Genomic DNA, 22981 nt, shown 5'->3' on the forward strand with positions numbered 1-22981 from the left:
ATAGATATATATCTATAGATATATAGATATATAAATCTATAGATATGTATATACTGTACATACACTGGCCAGATTATTGTGACCACCTAACGTTTCTAGGCAAATTAGCTATAATTAGCAATAATTTTGCGCTGAAGTTGCTAGAGGGCCAGACCAATAAAAAAAAGGAAGTAGGTTGTTTACCACGACAGTAAAAGTGATTTTGTTTCTGAAGATATGGGTAAACAACGCGATTTAACAGCCTTTGAACGTGGGATGATTGCTGGCGCTCAGAGCCATGGAGCGAGTATCAGCAAAACAGCAGAATTTGTTAAATGTTCAAAGCAGCTGTTGTTAAAGTGTTTAGAGACTGGACTGTCAGCCGAAAATCTGGGTCTGAACGTGCAAATTGTGGCCGTCAGCGACTAGTCAATGTTAGGGCAGAACGGAGAGTGGCAAGACTGGTACAAGACAACAGAAGGGCAACAGGGGCGTGTCAGATTCCTCCCATCACCTTTCAACATCTCGTGGAGTCACGAGGCGGCCCAACAAAGTAATCTCGTGGAGTCATCTCGTGGCCCAACGAAGTACTGATGGGGTGGTCATAATAATCTGGCCACTCAGTGTACATTACAAATCATAAATTAAAACAGGGATGCACCCCAAATCCCAGGAGCCCTTTATGCTCTTTAAAAATGATAGCTGCCTCCCAACTTTTGCGTTTTTCTGTAGTCTAGTCTTGGAGCCAGAAAAGTATCAGTACTTGTACCAAGTATGACACTTGGTATGGTATCTGAACATCCCTAGTAGCATACAATGCAAATTCATAAAGTTTAATCATGGCCTAATACCTTAGGGATGTATGTGCTAGTGAATTAGATTATTAACACTGTATTTTCAAAATTCACAGACATTAAAGTATATTTATTAGTTGCTAGGCACCAAACCAATAAAAGAGTCAACGCCCAGAGAATCATGTCAAATCTTTCTTCAGTTGCTGTTCGATATATGTCTATTAGAATTTCTATGCAACATCTCCTCTTATTACTGACATTTTCAACTTTCACATCCATACATTTAAACTGTATTTTAAAGCAAACACACTATTACGTAGTCCTGCTAAGCTCAGCATAGGAAAAGTGAGTTGCAAGCTAAACAGCATCCATCCTTATCTTGATCGTAAGATTGAACAGTTTCGAAAATCTTATTTTATTCTGGGACACTTTACAAGAAGACACTGATCCCTCACTTTTTTATTCCCCGTCTCTTAAATGTTGTGTCTTTGAGATTAAACTGACCAGTGGATAAGAGCTCCACAGTCCTGATAGCGTGGAGGAAAATACCCATGGAGAATTAGATAGGTGAAAGCTGATAGAAGCAGTGCAGAGAGAAGGTTGAAATGCAGAGCCTGTGTCAAAGTCTTGCTCTATCTTATTATCAAGATCTTGATGTTTCAAGGAGGAAACATGTTAGAGTGATATAACACTTCTCTCCCTGTTATTTCAAGAAATGATACACCTAAGTAGAACATCTAACATGGTCCTGTCACGTCAAAACAGCCTTCCATTCTATTCAAAATGTTTAAACCTTGCATTAATTTTATGGCTAGAGTATGTACACACACATACACACACACACACACATATATATATATATATATATATCCCTCCAAAAATATAAATCCTGGTATATTAAGTCTGTGCTTGTGTGTATTATAAGGCATTGGCTGGACGGATTAGAGGCTAGGGACCCAGCAAGGGCATGCTTATGGACTGATCTCTGACCACTGAAGGAGTGCTAGTGCACCCCTTTTTACCTGAAGGGTAGTGATGTCACTATTTTGCCTGAGCATAAAGGGGATGTTAAAAACCCTACATCAGAGGTACCTGACAACTTCACACTAATGGTCATGGTTGGGGAGACAGAGAAAATGGCCACAGTGCCAGAAATAACAGATATATTGGTGGTCTGAAAATATTTTGGGACTGCTCAGTTGTGGGATCTTAATTTGTAAACTGCCTGGAAAATATAAAGGTGACAAATGGGTACCCCAAGAGCCAGAAGTTCTCAAATTTTGCAGTATACCATGACTTACTGTATTGTATGAAGAAGGAATGGGAGCAAATTGTGGAGCAGCTGGCGGTTCCCCAGTCTCACATATGGATGGTGTTGTATGTGTTCTACTGTATTCTTATATTTTGGATGGAAAACAAAAGGGGAACAGAGCGCCACCTCCGTGTGTAAAATCGTTTATTACAATAAATAAAACAAGGGATAAAGGTACTCACAAACAAACATTTTCATCAGGCTTTAACAACAAACGAGAGGCCACACTGTCTGTTAACCCAACATGGTATCCCCCCGACTATGTAACACGGTAGCCTCCGGTCACATCACCGTCCACCGACCGCAGTCAGGCAAGCCCCCTTCATCAGAATTATATTTTGGATGGTTGATTAGGGGTATACAAAAGCAAAACATGGATGGAGCAGTGTTTTTCCTAGTCTTGTATTTGCAAAGCAGTTAAGAAGTATTGTAAATGATGTACTGTCAAATGAATACATCCCAACCACATTTCAAGGTCTGCTAGTACCCTTGCCTATAATTAAGGTACCTTTTGAGAGGGTTGCTCTGGATCTGTTTGGGGTTGCTCTAGGGGGCCCCAGAACGTATTGGTAGCCCTTGATTATCCTACCCACAATTTCAAAGCAATCCCTCTCTGAAAAACGTCTTCTAAGGTAATAGCAGTAGGGTCGTTCCACATGTTTTCCAGTACTGGTATTCTTTTGGCAGACCAAGAAATCCCTTTTATTTTAAAGGTTATCAAAGACCTGTGTCTGTTGCTGACATTTGCTCACCTATGTACCTCAGAGTAACACCCCCAAACTGGGTTGAATAATACCACACTTAATGCTTGCAATAAGGGAATTGCCACAGCCCACCACAGGGTTTTCCCCCATTTAAACCTTTGTATGGTAGATGTCTGCTGAGGCTCCAGGATTTAGTCTGGGAAACGAGGAAACAGGAGGCCACACTTCACAAAAGTCGAACACTAGGCATGAGGTTCAGGTTGACCATGTGTTTGACAAGAACCCAAGCTGTTTGCGGTTCACCAAACAGGCAAACTAAATGGCCAGATTTAGCCAGTTCCCCTGCCCAAACCTCTGGCTGTGTTACCAGGAAGTCATTGATTTAGTGGCAGTATTACTATCACCACTAAATTAATGGATTCCCACCTCACAGCTTCTTTCACATTTCAAACAAACTGGCAGGGATCCTGGGTGATAATTTACCTTATATTGTCAAGACATATATGGTTGATGACATTAGTCAGGTTCCCCAGCACTGGTGTTTACATTCCAGTTGCACCGTGAAAATTTAATTTGTTATAGGAGTCCAGTAGGAGAGGATCATCAACATGGGTAGTCATGTTTTTGTTGGTCAGGTATAATTGTGTTGATCATCATCCTCCATAACATTGGGGTTATAGAGGAATACAACAACAAGGGGTGCTCATCCCTAAGCTAGATAGTAGCCTGAGGTTCTGCAATGATTTCCGAAAACTAAACAAAATATCCAAAGTTGATGCCTATCCCATGTCCCAGGTGGATGAGTGGATAGAAAGGTTTGTTCCTGCCGGGTACATCACCACCCTAATTTCTACTAAAGGATATTGTCAGGTTCCCTTAAGATACAGGGCAAAGGAAAATACAGCATTTGCAACACCAGATGGGCTGTACAAACATGTATTCCACTGTTGTGGCTCACATGGGGCTTTGGCCTCATTCTAAAGAATGATGGATTGAATTATTATGGTCCACAAAGCTTTTGCTTTGGCATATCTAGATTTTATAATTTTTAGTCTTGACTGGGAATCCCACCTACAAAAGGTCCAGGCAGGTCTAGATTACACTACTAATGGTGGGTTAACAGCCAGTCCAACTTGAAATATGTCTGGAAAAAGCCTGCTATCTGGGCTAATGTATTACACGGGGAAGGGAAGTGGTAGCTCTAAGCTTCTAATGGACAAGACTAAAACAATTAAAACTAGTGCTTAGCCTGTGTAAAGAAATAGGTTAGAGCATTTCTTAGGATTGTTGGATGCTACCAGAGACTTCTGCCTAACTTTGTTAGTATAGCAGACATACTTACTAAACTCATATTAAGGCAGAAGGTCCACCAAGGTAAAATGGAATGAAGAGGCAGAGGAAGCCTTTGAAAAGCTGGAAGGCAGCATTTTGTGAGAGACCAGTTCACAACCTTAACTTCAATAAAAACACAAATAGAATCTAGCATTGGGACTTTTCAGGTGCTAGAGAGTTTCATGGTTATCTAACGGTGATTCTATACTACTACTTCACATCTTTAACATCTCACCTGAGGGTGAAATAAATGCAGCATTTTAAAAATGTTACACTGAATAATTATCTGATATTATTATTATTATTATTATTATTATTATAGAGAAACATATATTAACATCAAGGAGCATATAACATTCATTTGAAACAATACTAGATGTTGATACTTTCAGTGATAAGTAAGGTTATTAATCTCAGACTCTGACCTGTTTTTTGGGAAAATGACTGATGAATATCATATATACAGCACTTTCTTGCAAAGTGATGGAAAAAAAAACTGTTCCCGTTTTCAAAGCTGACATCAACTGCAAAGATGTTCTTTCAATAAATGAGTTCATGTGGTTGGTGCAGTGGGAAGATTTATACTATTCATTTCAAAGTGCCGAAACATATAGTAATGAATTATTTTCCCTCATCCAGTTCATCCTGACCCATTCTCTGATAGAGAGTGACCTTTGGGTTTTAAATTAGTCCAACTATTTCCAGATTTGCAGCTCCCCTGCTCAATATGGTACAGTGAAGTTAGAGAAGATCTCTATACAACTCTTTTAAGTACAAATCAAGTTGGTTATAGAGCAAGCTGACCAATGGGCATACCATAATACATTTCATGTATAGTATAGAGATAAAGTTAGTGTCTGGAGGAAGCAGAAAGGACAGAACTTGAAAAAAAACTTTTATTCCATATATAAAGCTAAACTCCAGAAAGAAACAAAAATAATCAACTCTTTAGGTATGTGTTCCTTTAAAAATTATGAAGTGCATTTTTTAAAAGCTTAAATAGATTTTGTAATCATGTCTTGTGATCCTTTGTACAACAAAGCTCAAACTAGTAAATAGAGAAATAGCACAAGGTACCATTCAGATGTGCTAACAAAGAACATGCTGATTGCAGAAAAGTGCAGAGTGACAGATGGATGAGCTCATTAGTCTGCTCCTCCTACTTCACTGTGAAATCATAGGCTGGGCACAGGGACAAGAAATACTGAATTTCTTAACTGTGTTTTAGAAACATCAGGTCTCCAGACTTGTTCTGCTGTCTGGCAGGACTGTGTAAAACTCAAGAATGAAAGTAAAGAAATACAAATCCTATGAGATGTATTACAGGCCATACATATATTTAATCAGATTTTTAACTGTTTTCGTGGCCTTCAACTATAACCCCAGCCATTTTTGGGAAGTAATTAAAATGCTAATAAATTTCAGAAAATTAAACTAAAAACATCTTGGACAGTGGTCTACTGATACATCTAGTGCTAAGTAATTGATAAAGAGGCATTCATATTACTGCTATACTACTAATTTGTATTTTAACCACTTAAAGTCCGCGGTGTTAAACCACCTTCCTGTCCAGGCCATTATTCCGTATTCAGCTCTGCGGTACTTTGACAGACATTTATTCCGTCATGCAACGCTGTACTGAAATAACTTTTATACAATTTTTTAGGGATACCTAGAGCTTTCTTTTGGTGGTATTTAATCACCACTGGGATTTCTATTTTTTACTATATTAAGGAAAAATTACAGAATTAAAAAAAAATAAACAGTTTCCCCTATATTTAATGATAAAACATTTATTATTACCCAATGTTTTGGTAAAATATAAAAGACGGGGTCACCTTGGGTAAATAAACACCAAACATGTCAAGCCTTAAAATTGCGCGCGCAAAGACTCAGAAAACTACAATACCCTAAATTGCCCATAGGTGGCGCTTTAAAAGCTTTTACGGCTCATCAGTTTAGTGTTATCAGTGATTGATGGCCCTAAAATGATTGCTCTCACTGCGAAGTTCGCGACGATATGTAACATGTGTAGCGCAATTGTAATTTTAGCACACTGACGCATCGAACGCGTATTAACGTTTATATGTGTGTAAATGTGGGGGTGGGGGACTTAAACATTTTGTGGGGTTTTTTTCAAAACTTTTTTTACACTTATTGTTATTGCTATCACATAGGGGGATAACAATCCCACTATATAATGGCAAAGGCACACTGACAGGTTCTCTTTATGGAGACATTAGGGGTCTCTAAGAGATCTGCTTCTGCTTCATCCAATTCTTCTGTCTGGCTGTAGCAGCCATATGACTGACAGGTGAATGCGGAAGTGATGTATTACACATCACTTCTGCATTCAGATCTCGGAGGGAGATCAGCAAGGAGGAAATTGCTGATCTCCCTCCCATCTTACCTCCTGACACCCTCCTGAGCTGGTCCCAGGCCGCAGATGGGCTAGCGGAGTCAGGAGGGGGGGCAGCAGCGGCGGCACTCGAGGGGGGGGGCATGCAACCAGACAGCAAATACATATGATCGGAGGGCTATAGAGCTGCCGATCGTATGTATATCAAACAGCCGGCAATGGCTGTAAAGAATGGGTGATTTTTTCCGCCCGTGCGCGCGCACTAGGGGGAAAAAAAGCCACGTGATGACGGCAACCCACCGGTGTGAGTCTGCCGTCCGTCCATTATTTCACAACGGGCGGACGGTAGGAGGTTAAAGGGCAACTCTTAAATTAACATGATGATGTTCACTTGCATGGATGCAGTAAACAATATGTGGATTGTTCACAAGGGTTCATATCCTCAAGTTTAACAACACACAGTTTGAATCAATAATCCCATGCTTACTAAGCACTTTGATCCAGGCTCTCTACATTTACGATGTCACCCATTTATACTGGCTAATTACAATTGTTACTCATTCATCTTCTTGAATATTGCACACTAAATTATGTCCTGTGCTCTTAGTACTAGGATTGCTTGTACAAATGTTATTCATTGATGAGCAGTTTATATGCAGCAATTACATTAATTATTTAGCATCTCAAGATGCCGGTGGACCTTGTTACTTTGAATTTTCAATATAACTTTAAAATCCAACCTTTCACTTTTAGGGATGAGCCTTGGTTTAGGGTTGAACACCTGTTCGACCCAAACTTAGCTTGCCCACAGTTCAGTGTACCGGTGAACATACTGGCTATATTTAACCAGTTCACCCACCGGAACCCCTGGTTGATGGCTGTAAACAAATAGCGCTAAATGACAAATCACCACCGATCTTTGCAGGTTTAGGCTTGATGTATATTGGCAGTGTCAAACCTGCATTTATGTGTGTTTTGAGCACATTTCTAAATGCATATACATGAATGTAATTGATTTTCAGTATTATCATTCTGACTTTGCCTTTACTTACATTTACCCGCATTCAGTAGAAAAAATAGAATTCTGTGCATACAAGATCCAATAAGAAACTCTAAACAAGGCTAAATGCATGTAAACACACATATTTTCCTGTAAATGCATCTAAATGCAGCTTTTAGCAGCAATATCTAAATGCTGGAAGAACTTCTCTGTGAAGCATAAATATTTAAGGCATGGTTTTACAATAATATCAGCAATTATTTCATCTTCTGAAAGCTGGGCATTATCACTTCCAGCATGGGTGTGCTATTACCCTCTAGTGTGCCTTCTTCAAGCAATGCAACATCTGTGCTCCCTGCCCCTACTCCATCCACAACTACTGACATACTCAGCCTGTTTTCTGGGTTCAGTGTACACCATTGGACAGCCAGTTATGATTTAACTCCTGCACAGATGGTCAGGTGGTACATCTTCGAGCACATTGCTCCATTCTCGCCATTTGCAGTTGAAGGGGATGAACCAGGAGTATACACTCAACTGTGTTGTACATGCAATGTGAATGTAAGCAACATTTAAAACAATTCTAGGATTTAGAGGAAAAATATTTAGGGCACAAGAGACTTGTCTCTTTTGCCCTCAGAAATCCCCTAGCAGTTTGTTTTGTTGGGAACTTTAGTTCCACTTAATGCTTTACAATCATCAGAAAAATTATTGGTTGGCATGGACACTGTTTTCCTGAAACTAGCCATTGGTGCTTTAGAGATAAAAATAAATGTAAATATCTTTGAAAAGCCTCACAGAAAGAAGCCAAAATGCATTACTGAAACTTTTTTCATTACCAAGGCAATCCATGTCATATGAAAGTCGGTTAAGTCTGTTGCTGCTTAATTTATTGCTAACTAATCTGTTTTTAATCTCTTTTTTATTGTTTTTGGAAACCCACACTTCACTCAAAACATTAATGTTGATTTACCAATCCTCTTTAAAGCACCATAAACAATCCCTAATTGATCTTCCAAATGGACCTAGTCAGACACATCTACAACATTACAGTAATTTCAATGCCTGCCCTGGTAAAACCACTAGATACAAATTACCCCACAATCCATATATAACAAGTGAAAACCTGATAGGTAAGCAGATTTCACATCAGTATTGCAGCATTAATTTCTAGTACAATCTAACTAAATCAACAAATATTTAACCTCTTCCTGGTCTACCCTAGTGGACAGCAGTAGCTCTAAATATTTCCATATTTTGTACAATGCCCAGCTCAATATTTTTCTTTTTTATCGAATACATTTTTATTGAAAATTTGCAGTACAAACTAAGACAATGCATAGTGAAAGGATAAGACATATGCAAAGCAGCCATACAAATGTTTACAAGTGTTTTGGCAAAAATGTAAAGCAATGTTTTGCTGTGCAATGTATAATTGTTGATCTGGATTCCTTATTGAAAAAAGTTGGAGAGTTGAATACTACTTGAACGGTTAATAGAATAAGATTATTCTGATGAAAAATAACTGTTTACTTCTAGCCTTTAGGGTGCCACAGTTTAGAAGATGGACACAGAAAGAGAATATATAAAATTTGGCTGCTGATTTTTACATTGTGTAGACTACTACAAATATTTAGAAACATAATAATCAAAGGGGATATTGCACAAAACCGCAAGGGTGAAGGATCAGAAAAAATGTCTTGCAAACTGGCCACATTGAAACTCACTGGACAGAAACACAAAGTAAATATATGGCTGTTCTTAGATTAGTCACTGTTAGATGTGCATGCCTAAAGAGTACAGAATCCAAAATTCTCTTAATGTAAGTAAAAGGAAAGAAAAAAATAATGGATTGTTTTGTATAAGAGCCAAATGTAGCTTTTAAAGTTAACCTGTTATTTGCTATGATGTGGATGGGGGTGTTAAAGAAAACCCATTGATTTGTCTTAAATAGGCAAAGCACCAGTATATTCTAACTTTCATCTAATTTAAGTAGTGGTTCTGGAGCTAATGATAACTTAGTTTAGGTATATCTAAAACCATTTTTTTTTCTTTTAATTTTAGATGGGGGAATGTTAAAACCAATGTCAGTTTTCTTTTGCCATTTGTGTCTGATTAGAGAGATCTCCCTTCACTTCATCTTCTGTAGACTCAACAGGATGTGAGAGGATATCTTTCCAATGTGAAGGAAATCTCTTCTTACACAGTTGTCACAGGACAAGGTGTCCCCATTGGTAAATTCCCCTCTATTCCTTTTCTCGTAGCAACTCAAAATTCTGGATTTCCCGGAACTTTCATTCCAGGTGACATTGGTGATCAGAACAATTGCAGAAAGGGACCCAAACAGCAATAAACATCTGACACTGGTTCTTACCCTTCTCTATACCACTCTAAACAAATATGGAAAAAAATGTAGTTTAACTTTGATAAAAATGTATAACCCTACCCCTAAGTCCATTATATAGTATAGCTATACTTTGAAATTGGGACAGATCCGAAGTGTCAGTTGAATATCTTGTGATCACCCAGAGATACTGTTGTAAGCGCTCTATTTTTTCTACAGCAAAACTCCGTGACCACAATTATGGGGCAAGGAATTGTTATTTTTTTTTGCAAAAGGATCAAGTTCAATTACTTTTTACAAGACACATTTCTCCTAATTTTGCCACATATGCTAACATGAACCCAATGAAGTCTATTTTACAGATAACTTAGATATTCTACCTACAGCTTTCTTAACCTTAAACACGATGCAACCCATTATTTATAGAGGGAAGCAGAAGGATACACTTGTGTGATGATAGTGTGATGTTTTTACCATTTTTACATTAAAAACATTATTTTGTTTTCAAGGTTTATAAACTGGAAGGGAGAAAATGAAATGCCAAAACACAATGAAGTGTACAGATTTAAAAAAAAAACTGTTATTTTACCAATCCTAATAAATATGCCCCTAAGTCATCTCCTTTATAAAAATGCTGGGGTATCTGGAGACCAGCAATACTTTGAAATGCTATTTTTCTCTTTTTCTCCTGGTATTTCCTGACAAATTCCCTATTGCCTCACAAAAAAAGAAAGACATATCAGTGTAATTAAAATAAAACCTTTTGCAATTAGACATTGCATAGCAACCGTTGTCATGGAAATACACACAGAATTCTTGCAATGAATATAACCTTCTTACGTATGTATTAATATTGCTGTATTATACATTATTTATTTTCAGTTTTTGGAACAACATAAATATGTGAAATATTAAACAGAATATAGTCTTTACTATGTGGTAAACACTGGCTGATTTCAATACAAATGCTTATAGAAAAGCTGTGATTCTTTTCACACAACTCAAGCTGAACTCATTCTTTTAACATCTGTCTCTGCAGTCATTAAATGGAAGATTCAATGCTAATTTTACACTGTACTCTCCAAAATTATATTTTTATGACAGTAATTTATAATTCATCCAATTTTTTCCAACAATAATCAAATTTATAGTGCCTCTTTTTGTCAACCATATAAAATGTCCAGATTACATGCAGTTAAGAGTTCTGCTGAACATGTCACCTCATTGTGATTATGTATGTGCCTCTAGAAGTAATTTTTACAGTAGCTATAATCAAGGATTAAGCAAAAAGACGGGACCTCCTGGACTGTGCTTTTTTCATATAAGGGCAAGAGGAACAATTGCCTAATGCCCACCAACAACCTTGCTGTTACTACATATAGATGAGCCAACAAGACCTCTGGACTTGAGATCTCCGTGACAGCGGCGGGACGCTATTCGGTGGCATTGCGGAGTCTTATTGGGGCACCGTGGTTTCACCGACTTGTTAGGTAGGGGGGGCGGAGTCGGTTGAGGCCAGCATGAGATATAGGGCTGGCTTCCTGTCTCTCCTTCCTCCCCTTCTCCTGACTAATTCTTGACAGTCAGTAGTGTGAGCAGCTGCAAGGTGAGTGGCATGGAGTTCCAGAGTACGCCATCTCCACGATTTATTCAAACACAGGTGCCTCGGGATCCTGTTCGAAGACATTGTCTGCTCGGATATGTCAAAGAATTGCTACAGAAAGGGGCCATTGTGCCGGTTCCGACGGAGGAGTTAGGTCAAGGATTCTACTCAACACTTTTTCTGGTGACCAAATCCTCAGGGGGGCTCCGCCCAGTATTAGACCTGAAAAAATTAAATGTCTATGTCAAAGCAGAATCATTCAGGATGGAGTCAGTCCAGACAATTATTGCCATTGTCGAAAGGGGAGAATGGATGGTGTCCGTAGACCTGGAGGATGCATACCTACATGTGCCAGTTGCGCTCTGCCATCAGAAGTATGACATCATGCATCCCAACAGTCCCATGGGCGCGCTGGCACATGCGCAGCCTTCAAATCTGTTTTCTTCGCCAATGGAATCATACGGCACTGAGCCAGCGGATTGTGCTCCCTCAGATAGTGCGGAAGGACCTGTTGTGGTGGACGAAGTCACAATCCCTTTCGGGGGGTGTGTCTCTGGATCCACAAAGTTGGATCATACTTACTACAGATGCCAGCCTCCAAGGATGGGGAGCCCACTGCTTAGGGCAACGAGTTCAAGCCCGCTGGAAGGGCTCGGTGATTCACCACTCCAATTGGTTGGAACTGAAAGCTGCATCCCTGGCCTTGCAGGCCTTTCACGAATTGATCGAAGGCAGGCAGGTCAGACTCCTTATGGACAACAAGACGGCGGTGTCCTATGTTCGCAGGCAAGGGGGGACCAGGAGTCTTTCCCTGCTGGCTCTATCTCAGGAGATCTTTCTTTGGGCCGAGAGGCACTTAATTGCCCTTACAGCAGCCTACCTCCCGGGGCCAGAGAACAGATTGGCGGACCATCTGAGCAGGAATTTCCTGGACAACTGCGAATGGGAGCTGAATTTCCGTTATCTGAAGCCAGTGTTCAGGAGGTGGGGGACTCCAGTCATCGACCTCATGGCTACCAGGGACAACACGAAGCTTCCACTATTCTTTTCCAGACACAGGTGTCACAGGGCGTTACACCAGGACGCATTCTCGGTGACATGGGACTTCCCGCTGGCATACGTCTTTCCCCCGTGGCCCTTAGCGCTCCGGGTTCTACGGAAGATCCAGTTGGAGAAGGTCCAGGTGATTGCAGTCCTCCCATTCTGGCCGAGGAGGCCTTAATATTATTACTATAATATTTAAACTTTATACACAAAACCTTTTTTTTCTAGTTTTAATAGATTAGGGAAAGGTTAGAACCTCTGTCAGGCTATTATTGCTGGGGAGATTTGCCCTCTTTATTTGCTCTGGTGATTATTTTCACAGAGACAGACAGTGATGGAAAATCCAAAACTTTACAGCTGTCACCAGAACAAGAGGATATAGGAAATCTTCTAATGGGGACCCCTGTTTCTACTGTTAACTAAGAGGGTAATTCCCTTCGCTTGGGAAAGATGTCCTCTCATTTTCTGTTGTATCTCCCGGATGGCAAGTGATGGGAAATCTTCCCAGGATACAGACATAAAAACAAATGCAGAAAGATCAAGCTATAATAGATACAATAACAAACTTTTACTCACTAAGGTCTTGGCTACTCCAGCTCCAGACTGGTTGTAGATGTGTTTTTGCAAAAGAGGATTGTATGCATTTTTTTATGCATTCTGGTGGTTTTTTGCTTTTTCAAATATTGGTTTTGTTGGGTTTAGGTGCATTTTACTGCGATCTGGTGCATGTACATGCATTTTTGTGCATTCTGGTGTGAAAAAAGCATGCTGATGTACTTTTTAAAAGCTCTGGAACTGAACGCAATAGTGTAATTTGGCCTCATTTAAAATCACTGGAATTAATGTTTATGCATTGCACTGATCTGGAGATGGTGTGAACAAACCCTGCAACTAATTTGTTGCCCTGTAGTCTGTTCACTGCCAAAGCTAATAAGGGCAAATCTTCACTGAGAGCTGCACTTTTTTAACTTATACTAGAGACAGACTGGATCCCGAGGCTTGTTACAATGTTTTTTTCTGAAGTGATGAATATAATACTTCTGCACAGCATCTGTGAGGTCCATATACAGTATATATGGAAGATAATCAACATTCATGTATTCTTTACCCGAAAACAGACTGGAGATGTAGAGCAGAGGTCTCAATGTATCGGCCTGCGAGCCAGTACTATGTGGCCCGCAGCCGGCTGACAAGTCAAGTACGCGGACATGGACTGCATACCTGACTTGCAGGAGCAGTTACATGGTCTGCATCTCTGTCGGATGCAGCCCACATAGCTGCTTCAATTGGATCATTTCGGCCAGCGCTCTGAAATATTTCAGTGAACGTTGGCCGAAAGAATGGATTAGTAAGATCTGCAGCAGACCTTACTAATCAACCACTGGATTTATATGTACAGGGGGTAGTATTTTTTCATGTGTGTGGGGGAGTGTATTATTTTATATGTGCAGGAGGTAGTATTTTTTTTATGTGTATGGTGGGAGTGTATTATTTTATATCTGTGGGGGTAGTATTTTTCTATGTGTATGGGGGGGGGGGTGTATTAGGCTCCATTCACACTTGTAAGTTTAGCTGCAATTAGGGATTCCTGCGTCAGGAACTTGAGTTTTCCTGCAGCAGGAATCCTTAATCTGGCATTTACAAGTGGCAGCTGTCACCCATTCAAGTTAATGTTTAGGTGACAGTGCATCCAGGAAGAGTGTTTTCTAATGGCATAGTAATTATATCACATACCATTACATGCGGTGAGCAGGTGTTTACATGCAGCTGCCTTCGTCTGATCATTAACTTGAATGGGTGACAGCTGCCACTTGTAAACACCAGATTAGGCATTCCTGCTGCAGGAAAATGCATGTTTCTGATGCAGGAATCCCTAATCACACCTAAACTTACAGATATGAATAGGGCCTTATTATGTGTATTAGTGTCCGTAGTACCATACCGCATATATTTACATTTTATTTTGAAGTATGAAATATGGCAAGCGGCCACCACGAGAGAAAAAAAATTGAGTTTGAGACCCCCTGATGTAGAGAATGTTCACTCCCCCATATTAAATCAATAGTAGGTAGAAAGGTAGTGATGATGGCAGGTGAAGGTAACAACGTTTTGATAACAAAATTATTTCCTGAATATATACAAAGAAAGTTATTTCTATTAGCAGATGTCGACTCATTTCCTATATTCCTTTAAAGTGAGCAAAATAAAATGTTGCATGTGTCTATTTTTCTTTGGGAATTACATTGGTATTACGAATAATGATGATATTATTACTTGTTGGTGTTACATATAAATCTCACATCATTAATTTAAAACTAACATAAGGAAAGTAGAATTTTAATGAGATGGCCTTTAAAGCAGAAAATGAGTTTATGTGAACTTGCTAAATAATGCACCAGAAGCCATTTTACAGCAGAACTATATAAGCAGTCCATTGCATGGACACTACTGTACTTGATTTATTACATCTTCTGTCTGCTTACTAACATTAATGGTAGAAAGTGATACTGTAGTAGAGCTGACTAGCTCAAGTACTAATGCTAGTAATATAATATGTGCTGATACACAGCAAATGTGATTTACAACATGTCTATAAAAGTGGATTTTACAAGGAATCACTTCCTATGATATATATTATCTGTGTAAATACAAGATAATCTATGAAATTGTCATAATAATGTAATATAAAGGTAGAAAGATCATTAAAACTTACAACTCATGGGAATAATTAGATCACATGTCATCACTGTAAAACTACATTACTGTTGATAGTAAAAAGGACATCTTGTTTATTAAGAATAAACAAAATGTTGTTCTAAGTTTAAAGTGATATTAATTAAATTTATTTTAGCTATTTCAAATGCTGATGGAATCACTTACAATAGATGCTGCTCCTTGATTAAAAGTTTTAGTTTCCTGCAGAATCAGCTAGTACCCTGAGCACTGGTCCTTATATCCTGCTTTAGGGTGGTTCCTTTCATTTGCAGGGTCCTATGGAGCTACCCTTGTGGGTACTAGCAAAAAGGTTTGAGAGTTTAATACTACTTTAAAATAAAGTATTTTCCATGAAGCAAGATCAAACAGATATACTGTATATTGCCCAGGAAATTATTTATTTACATTTTTGCCTCCATTCTGGTAAAGTTGGGGGAGATTTACTTCAACTTCACCAGATATTGCCCAACAAGTGGAGCCTGCATATCTAACGAGCAAATATTTCCTTGTAATTAATTAGGTGCTAACTATACATACAAATAAGATATGTAAACCAATGATATATGGTTATGATTATATTAAGGTGATCTCTTTTAGACTGTAGTTTGTATCTAAAAACATTTAAGAATAGACTACAGTTCCCCTTAAATTTATTTTGGAAGACTTGTATGGTTTTCTTTATATGTAAACCCCATTCTATTTATATTTTGGCTTTGCATAAAATATTGTATAAGAGAACCCTGCCACTTTAAAGTGGGCCTAAATCAAATTAAAATGCGGTCTCCACTCATAATCACATTTTACTTGAATCAGTAGGTTAAGCCAGCATCAACAAGTAAGGAGTATCCCCCATACATTGATGGTCAGTGGGAGGAAATGTCCTAGAATTGCTGGTCATTGGAAAGAAGGCTGCTCCCAACATTGTTTTCAATGGGAGTAGGAGTGCCTCCTTACATTGGTCTCAGTTGGAGCAGGAATGCCCCAGCATTTGTGATATTGGCAATATGAGTGTCACTGCTTTCGTGTCGGTAGGAACAGAAATGCAGCTTGTACTGGTGTCAGAGGGAGTATGATTTTCTTTACATTAGTGTCAGGGTTAGTAGAATGCCACATGCATTGGTGTCCATTAAAAAAGAATGCCCCAGCATTGGTATTCAGTGGTTCCTTCAACCACAATCAATATGCCTGACAATGCCTAGCAAAAAGGAATAGCGGCAGATTTTAGGAGGGTGTAACCAGGAGCACTCATGCCCCCAGGCACCTACATTTTTTTTTTTTTTTTGCTTTTAGATAACTCTAAGATACCTTAACACAGGAAGTCGTAATATAACAATAAGGATAAACTTTTTAAAGCTTGGGTAGTTAAATAAGCTAATATTAACTGCAGGTTTATTTTAAGATTCTCAATAGAAATGTTCTATTTTGACTATGGGCTTGTTTTATAGTATTTATATAGAATGCAACCTGCTATACATACAACTAGAAATCTTTATCTTTATCAGGATCTCATTCAATCACTAAGTCGTTTATACAGTTTACTGAATGAAGACAATTGCTGGGTCTTTTATTAGATCTTAGACATAGATGGGATATGCTGATTAGGGTTATCATATACAGGCAGATGTTTCACTGAGGATGATGAAAGATGAGGCATCTGCCAATCCTTGAATGAGACATGTACTGCCAGGTTGCAATGCAATCTTTTTTCCCAGTTCAGTTGATGAGTGTTAGTGGTGAACACAGTAGTAGTAGTAGCAGATTTGTTGCTTTTTTTCCCACAGCTTTGGCTATTGTTAGCAAAGAGTTTGTCTAAAATCCTGTAAAAGCTTGTTGTTTATAAAAAAAAACCACTCCCTACGACAAGAAGTGCTTTTTAATTATCAACTATATGGTGGGATTATCACAAGAGCTTGAATTGCTACATTGCTTGCATTTATTGGGCCATACATGACCACCTTTTACTGTAGACATTCATTAAAACATACTTATGTGTTCAGTCTCATGAGATAAAGCTCATGCAAGTCAACAAATGTAACCATATTTATCTTATACAATTAATATCATGATATTTATTATTATAAAATAAAAGATAGTAGGACTATTTTAAAGCAGAAATCCAGGTAAACATATTTACTCCAGTCACTTATTTACTCAACATAATTTAAATACTGCTAGTATATCTTAAACAAATCTTTTTATTAATGTTCTATGACTACATCAATCCAGTAAAGCATGGAAGTATCTGTGCTGCAGGCTAAATTGTATTTAATGCACTGCACTGTTGTGGCATAGTCATGTGTTTCAGGCAAAAGGGGCTATAGAAAAAGATGTTTGAGTGGGTTCACAGGCAGGGTAGATACACAGGAAGCTGTAGAGCTTTAAACGCTGTCAATAATTGTCATCCTTTGGATATACACAGTCAGGGCCGGACTGGGACAAAAAATAAGCCCGGGCACTTTAGACTGAGCAGCCCAATCACATGACCCCCGACAGGCCCCGCCCTGTCACAATCTGGGGGTGGAGTCAAACATAGAAGTGCAATTGAGGGACGGGGTCAGGCCACATCACTCACACACACTATAGACTCTATAGATGGCACATAGAGTACCGGCTCTATAGGGGACAAGCCGGTATAGGATTAATAAGCAGGTACCTTTGAAAAAAAATATGATAATATCACCCATATATATTAATATTACGCATTTCTACATGGGTGGTACTGCCTACAGAGCTGCAAAGTTGGCTAGTTGTCTTTGACTGGCACAGTCTGTCCTGAAATTCCCATAGGTGGACTGTTCAGGTGATGTCTAGCCTAGCAAACCTAATAAAAAGCAATGGGTTTCCAAGAGTGGTAGTGAAAAAGGAGAGAACGGTGGCAACCTCACTGCTGTACTCATACGTACAAGGAGCAGTACGCCGGACTCCTAGCACCCTCAGCCATGCCACATACCAGGCCCGGGGACAAGTACCCCTTGCAGAGCCTGTAGGCCAAACTGGAGGAGCAGCCTTAGCAGCACCAGCACTTCCTCCTCACACCCTACCCCCAGCCATCTCATAGTCTGGCCCTTGTTTCCTCTCAGTTTGGCCCCTGTGTTTCCCCTTAGTCTGGCCCATGTGATCCCTCAGTTTGGCCCCTGTGTCGTCCCTGTGTCTCCCCTCAGCCTGGCCCCTGTGTTTCCCCTCATCCTGGCCCCGGTGTCTCCCCTCAGCCTGGCCCCTGTGTCTCCCCTCAGCCTGGCCCCTGTGTCTCCCCTCAGCCTGGCCCCTGTGTCTCCCCTCAGCCTGGCCCCTGTGTCTCCCCTCAGCCTGGCCCCTGTGTCTCCCCTCAGCCTGGCCCCTGTGTCTCCCCTCAGCCTGGCCCCTGTGTCTCCCCTCAGCCTGGCCCCTGTGTCTCCCCTCAGCCTGGCCCCTGTGTCTCCCCTCAGCCTGGCCCCTGTGTCTCCCCTCAGCCTGGCCCCCGGGTTCCCCCTCAATCTGTGTCCAGGACCACCACCTTCTCAATCTGTCTCCTGTCCCCCTCTCAATCTGGCTCCTCTCCCCCTCAATCTGGCTCCTGTCCCCTTCTCAATCTGGCTCCTGTCCCCCTCTCAAACTGGCTCATGTCCCCTTCTCAATCTGGCTCCTCCTCCCCCTCAATCTGGCTCCTGTCCCCCTCTCAATCTGGCTCCTACAGTCTTCCTGGGTCTGATGTCAGCTGGTGGGGGCGGGGCGGCTCCTCTCAGTGTGTGATATGCCTGGCCACTCTGTGCTCTCCTGTGTGATCAGTGGAGCGTTCAGAGCAGCCATCAGGCATAGCTGGCCGGGCCGAACAGAAACAGGCTGATGGTGTTAGGGCCGGCCCGCCCCACCAGGCAAGTGCCCAGTTTGCCCTATGGCCAGTTTGGCCCTGTATACAGGGCCAGAGGTATCTAAATCAAGTGTATGAATGGCTAATAATTATAGACCTCTAGTGCCAACCAAAATTATTTATAAATAAAAAAGTTATGTAGCATTCTGTCATGTGCTTGCCACTGAAGATAACTTCTGACCATTCATTTTTTTTTTACTTCTGAATTTGCCAAGTTTATGACATGATTAGTTACTGTATTTTTGTTATTACATTAAAATTGTGAATAATCCCTTGGTAATCAACCACAGACAAAACCACTACCATTGCCATTGGCTAAGCTTATAGTTGCTCACATCAGATAAATAAAGTTCTTAAAATATAAACTTCTGGCAGATATCCTCTTTACAGCTGAGCTCAGACTTATACCCCATTTACACCTGGGCGTTTCAGCCGCACATATCCGCCATACATTGCTATGGGGACCGTTCCTGTGACCGCCACCCACCCGAACTGCTCCCTGCACTATTTTTGCTGCGCTGATCAGTGCGGTTTCCATACAGGTTTCAATTGAAGCGCGCTAATCAACGCTGTTTTAGCGCAATTAAAAACTCCCAAAACCTCCCTTGCGAGCAGTGATATCTGAGTATCTTTCTGTAAAGAGCAGCATCTTGGCAGGAGCCCTTTAATGTAAACATCCAGCAGGTGTATCTAAGCTGTTAGAAACAAACTGAAACCCAACTCTAGTGTCTTTGTTGTGATCTTTAAGGATCTTTGAGAATTAATCATTTAAAACAAGCTAAATAGGTCAGAGATGTCTTGTTTTAAGCTCTATTACTGATTTTTAAGAATATAGTGTGTATAATAGTGTGTATTTGAGAAAATATGTTGCACTGTATAGTGGTCAGCATTTAGGCCCAATATGATGTAAGGCCTCAAGTACTCACAAACCCAGGAGGGGTTGTTGATGAGACTTTTAGGCAGCCAGAAGTGAGCAAATCAATGTAGGCAGACCATGGAATGGAATTGCAGACTGGAGATCCACTTGATGCATCAGGAGCAGGAGCAGTGGTGGGATGGTGGCCTATAGGCCATATAGTGGAAAAGATAACACGAATCGTGCATGCAGTACTTTACCTAACAGGTTACCTCAGCACCCAATCCCTCAGCCTTAAGCCTTAATGCAATAAAGATAGTGGAGGCAGGACATTTTGGTGCCCAATAGTACAAACTGTGAAGTAGCACCCAGTGCTTTAGCTTGATCAGCCTCACTCACTAGGCAAGCATTTAGAGGCTGGGTCACACCTGAAGACTGTGCCGTGGCTCTTGACCCATAAATGCTCTGTTTTTAACTAATACAGTAAATGTAGGTCTGGAAAGTGTCACAATGCAAAGTTTAAAGGTGCCTAAAGGTCAAATTCTAGGCTAACCTACCTACTATGTTAGTCTTCAAAGACTGAGTCACACCAGAGGCTGTACCACAGCTCTGGAACTGGAGAACACTCAGCGGCTAAGCAACAGAGTACACAAAGGTCTGAAAAGTGCCACAATGAGGTCCCCAGTGCTAGCCCCACACTCTTCCAGTCCAGCAAGGTCAAGGTACAGCCTCCAAAGATGGATACACTGATCTGGATAGCTGAGTGTACAGACCCAGTCATTTATCTACAGTGTACTGAATATAATGATGGGAAAAAAATAAAAAGTCAGATTAAAAAGTTTTTTTCTCAACAGAACTGAGTAAAAAGGTTTGAAACCTCATAGAACACTGGCCTTCAATGTTTTTCTGTTTGCCAGTGTACAAACCTCCTATAGGTGGCAGCATATAACCCAAATGTTTCCAATTGAAAGAAAGAATAAAGAAAGTCCATTTTCCAATGTCCACTTTATTGTTATAAATAATAACTGAACAGATTTAATTCCAAAAGCTATTTTCATTTGTTTCTGCATGAGCAGTGTCTAATTTAAGTTAGATCTCTCTTTATTGTGAGATTCTAATAATAGATGAAGACATTCTCTAATTAGCTAATATAGTAACACCGCTTGCAAGCGTTTGAGTTTTGCCTGTGTTTGTTAGGGAGATTCCTTTGGGAAGCAAAACCTGAAGGATGAGTTAATTGCACTGAGTTTTTATTGTTTAGATAGGCTTGATCAAGCAATCACATACTAACAGCAAGTCAGGTTTTTACAACAATACAGAAAGGTCTAGCAGCTTGGAACGAAAGGGAGCAGACAACTAATTTTAGAAATGCAAGTAAAAACCAGTTGGGTTTTGAAAGCGAGTACTTGAAATGGAATCTGCTAATACTCGCTTGTTAAAAGAAATCATATGATGCTATTACCATATTATAGTAAAGGGTCCAAATATCTGTGAAAATTAATTTGCAGCAGATCAGGCACATATTTAACACTGGTCCTTACTCCTCAGATAATCAAGCATTATTTATTAAATAATACATTTTTGCTTACATACTATTCTTATTTTCTAAAATATACTATACTAAGGCAAGCTGAACAAAGTGGTAAAGGCCTGTTTTGATGTTTCTTAACAGCTGTCCAAGACGGTGAAAACAGTTTTCCAAGAACAAGAAAATAATAGATTTTTAAAAAGCAATTCATTCAGGTTAATACTTGAGTCTTGTTAGTATCAGTTCATTGCATGCTGCATAACCCCTTTAAAGTATAGCTAAAATAAAAAAAAGGAACACATTGCAGCTCACGGGTTCTTAGGCCTGGTTCACACCTGAGCGTTTTTTTCGCACGTATCTACATGTGCGGAAACACGCAAAATACAAAAAGCAATACATTCTTATGGGACTCGTTCACACCTGCACATTCTCACGTGCGTACAGAAACATGAAGAGTGGCAAAAAGTACAAGCACAATTTTCTGGGCAGTTGCCGTGCGTTCTGACTGGGGTTATAATCACATCTTTTTAAAATGACATGGTTTTTTTTCCGCACGTATGACCACAAACGCGCAGGTGTGGTGGTTGCATTAGTTTCCTTTTTTAGACATATTTCTTTATTTTCTCCTGGTGATCCTGTCAGTAACACACTTCCTGTTGAAGGGTGACAATGGTCACTTACTGTACTGTATTTATCAAGGAGCAGCTTTGTCACTCCAGGACAGGACTACAGAGTGCATCCCCTGTTCTGATCTCCCTAACAAAGATGGGAGTTGTTCTGTACTCCACAGAGAGAGCTGGGAACTGATAACAGGCAGCCGAGTCAGAAAGCACAGAAAATCACAATTTCACAAGATTTTTGGCAGGATCAACAGAGAGCAGCTTGACAGAGAAATGAGCTGATCACTGTGCTTCTTCTACTTTTCCTGTCCTCTCACAGCCTGGGGGAAGAGGGGTAGGGTCACCTGGGCTCAATGGAAATGCATTGACTAATAATGCCGGGAAAATCTCTAGATTGAGAGTGAATATTGCAGCAAAAGCTGTTTTTGTTATTTTATCTTTTAACCTCCCTGCCGGTATGATTATGCAGGATTTTAGCATGCCAAAGCTGTACATTGTTTTTCATGGCAATTTGTTATTTTATATTGTAGGCCTGTCATTTTTAGTAAATCTTAGGAATAACTCTCCTAAATCTGTCCAAACAAGAGTCCAGTAGACATCCCGGGTATGATAAAAGTTTGAAACACGAAATCATAAATTATAATATAATAAATAATTTTAAATAATAAGAAATTATAATATAATAAATAATTATAAAAAAATATAGTATAATAATAAAAAATTGGCCCAGTAAATGGGAATTCTGGGGGCGCTGCCTGATACGTACCACAGTCAATAGAGTACCAAGTTCACACATCACTGAGCTCGGTCGCAGAATCGTCGCTGTCGTCACTTTCAGTGTCTGATGACGAATTTCCCAACAAATCGCTATCACTCAATTCTGCAAGTGATTCTATTTTACTATCGCTGATTTCTACCTGGTCTAAAACCGCTTTTGACCTAAA

The 22981-nt window shown here is 39.9% G+C and overlaps 1 protein-coding gene across 1 annotated transcript in view; it reads right to left on the reverse strand.

Annotated features, from left to right (window-relative positions):
• The window catches only part of LOC108787796 (teneurin-2-like), a 547945-nt gene that overhangs the window by 450542 nt on the left and 74422 nt on the right, over positions 1-22981 (reverse strand). The gene's annotated exons all lie outside the window — the stretch shown is intronic.

This window comes from Nanorana parkeri, unplaced genomic scaffold (genome assembly GCF_000935625.1).
Source record: "Nanorana parkeri isolate BGI_ZX_2015 unplaced genomic scaffold, ASM93562v1 scaffold283, whole genome shotgun sequence".
In the NCBI taxonomy this organism is placed as follows: domain Eukaryota; kingdom Metazoa; phylum Chordata; class Amphibia; order Anura; family Dicroglossidae; genus Nanorana; species Nanorana parkeri.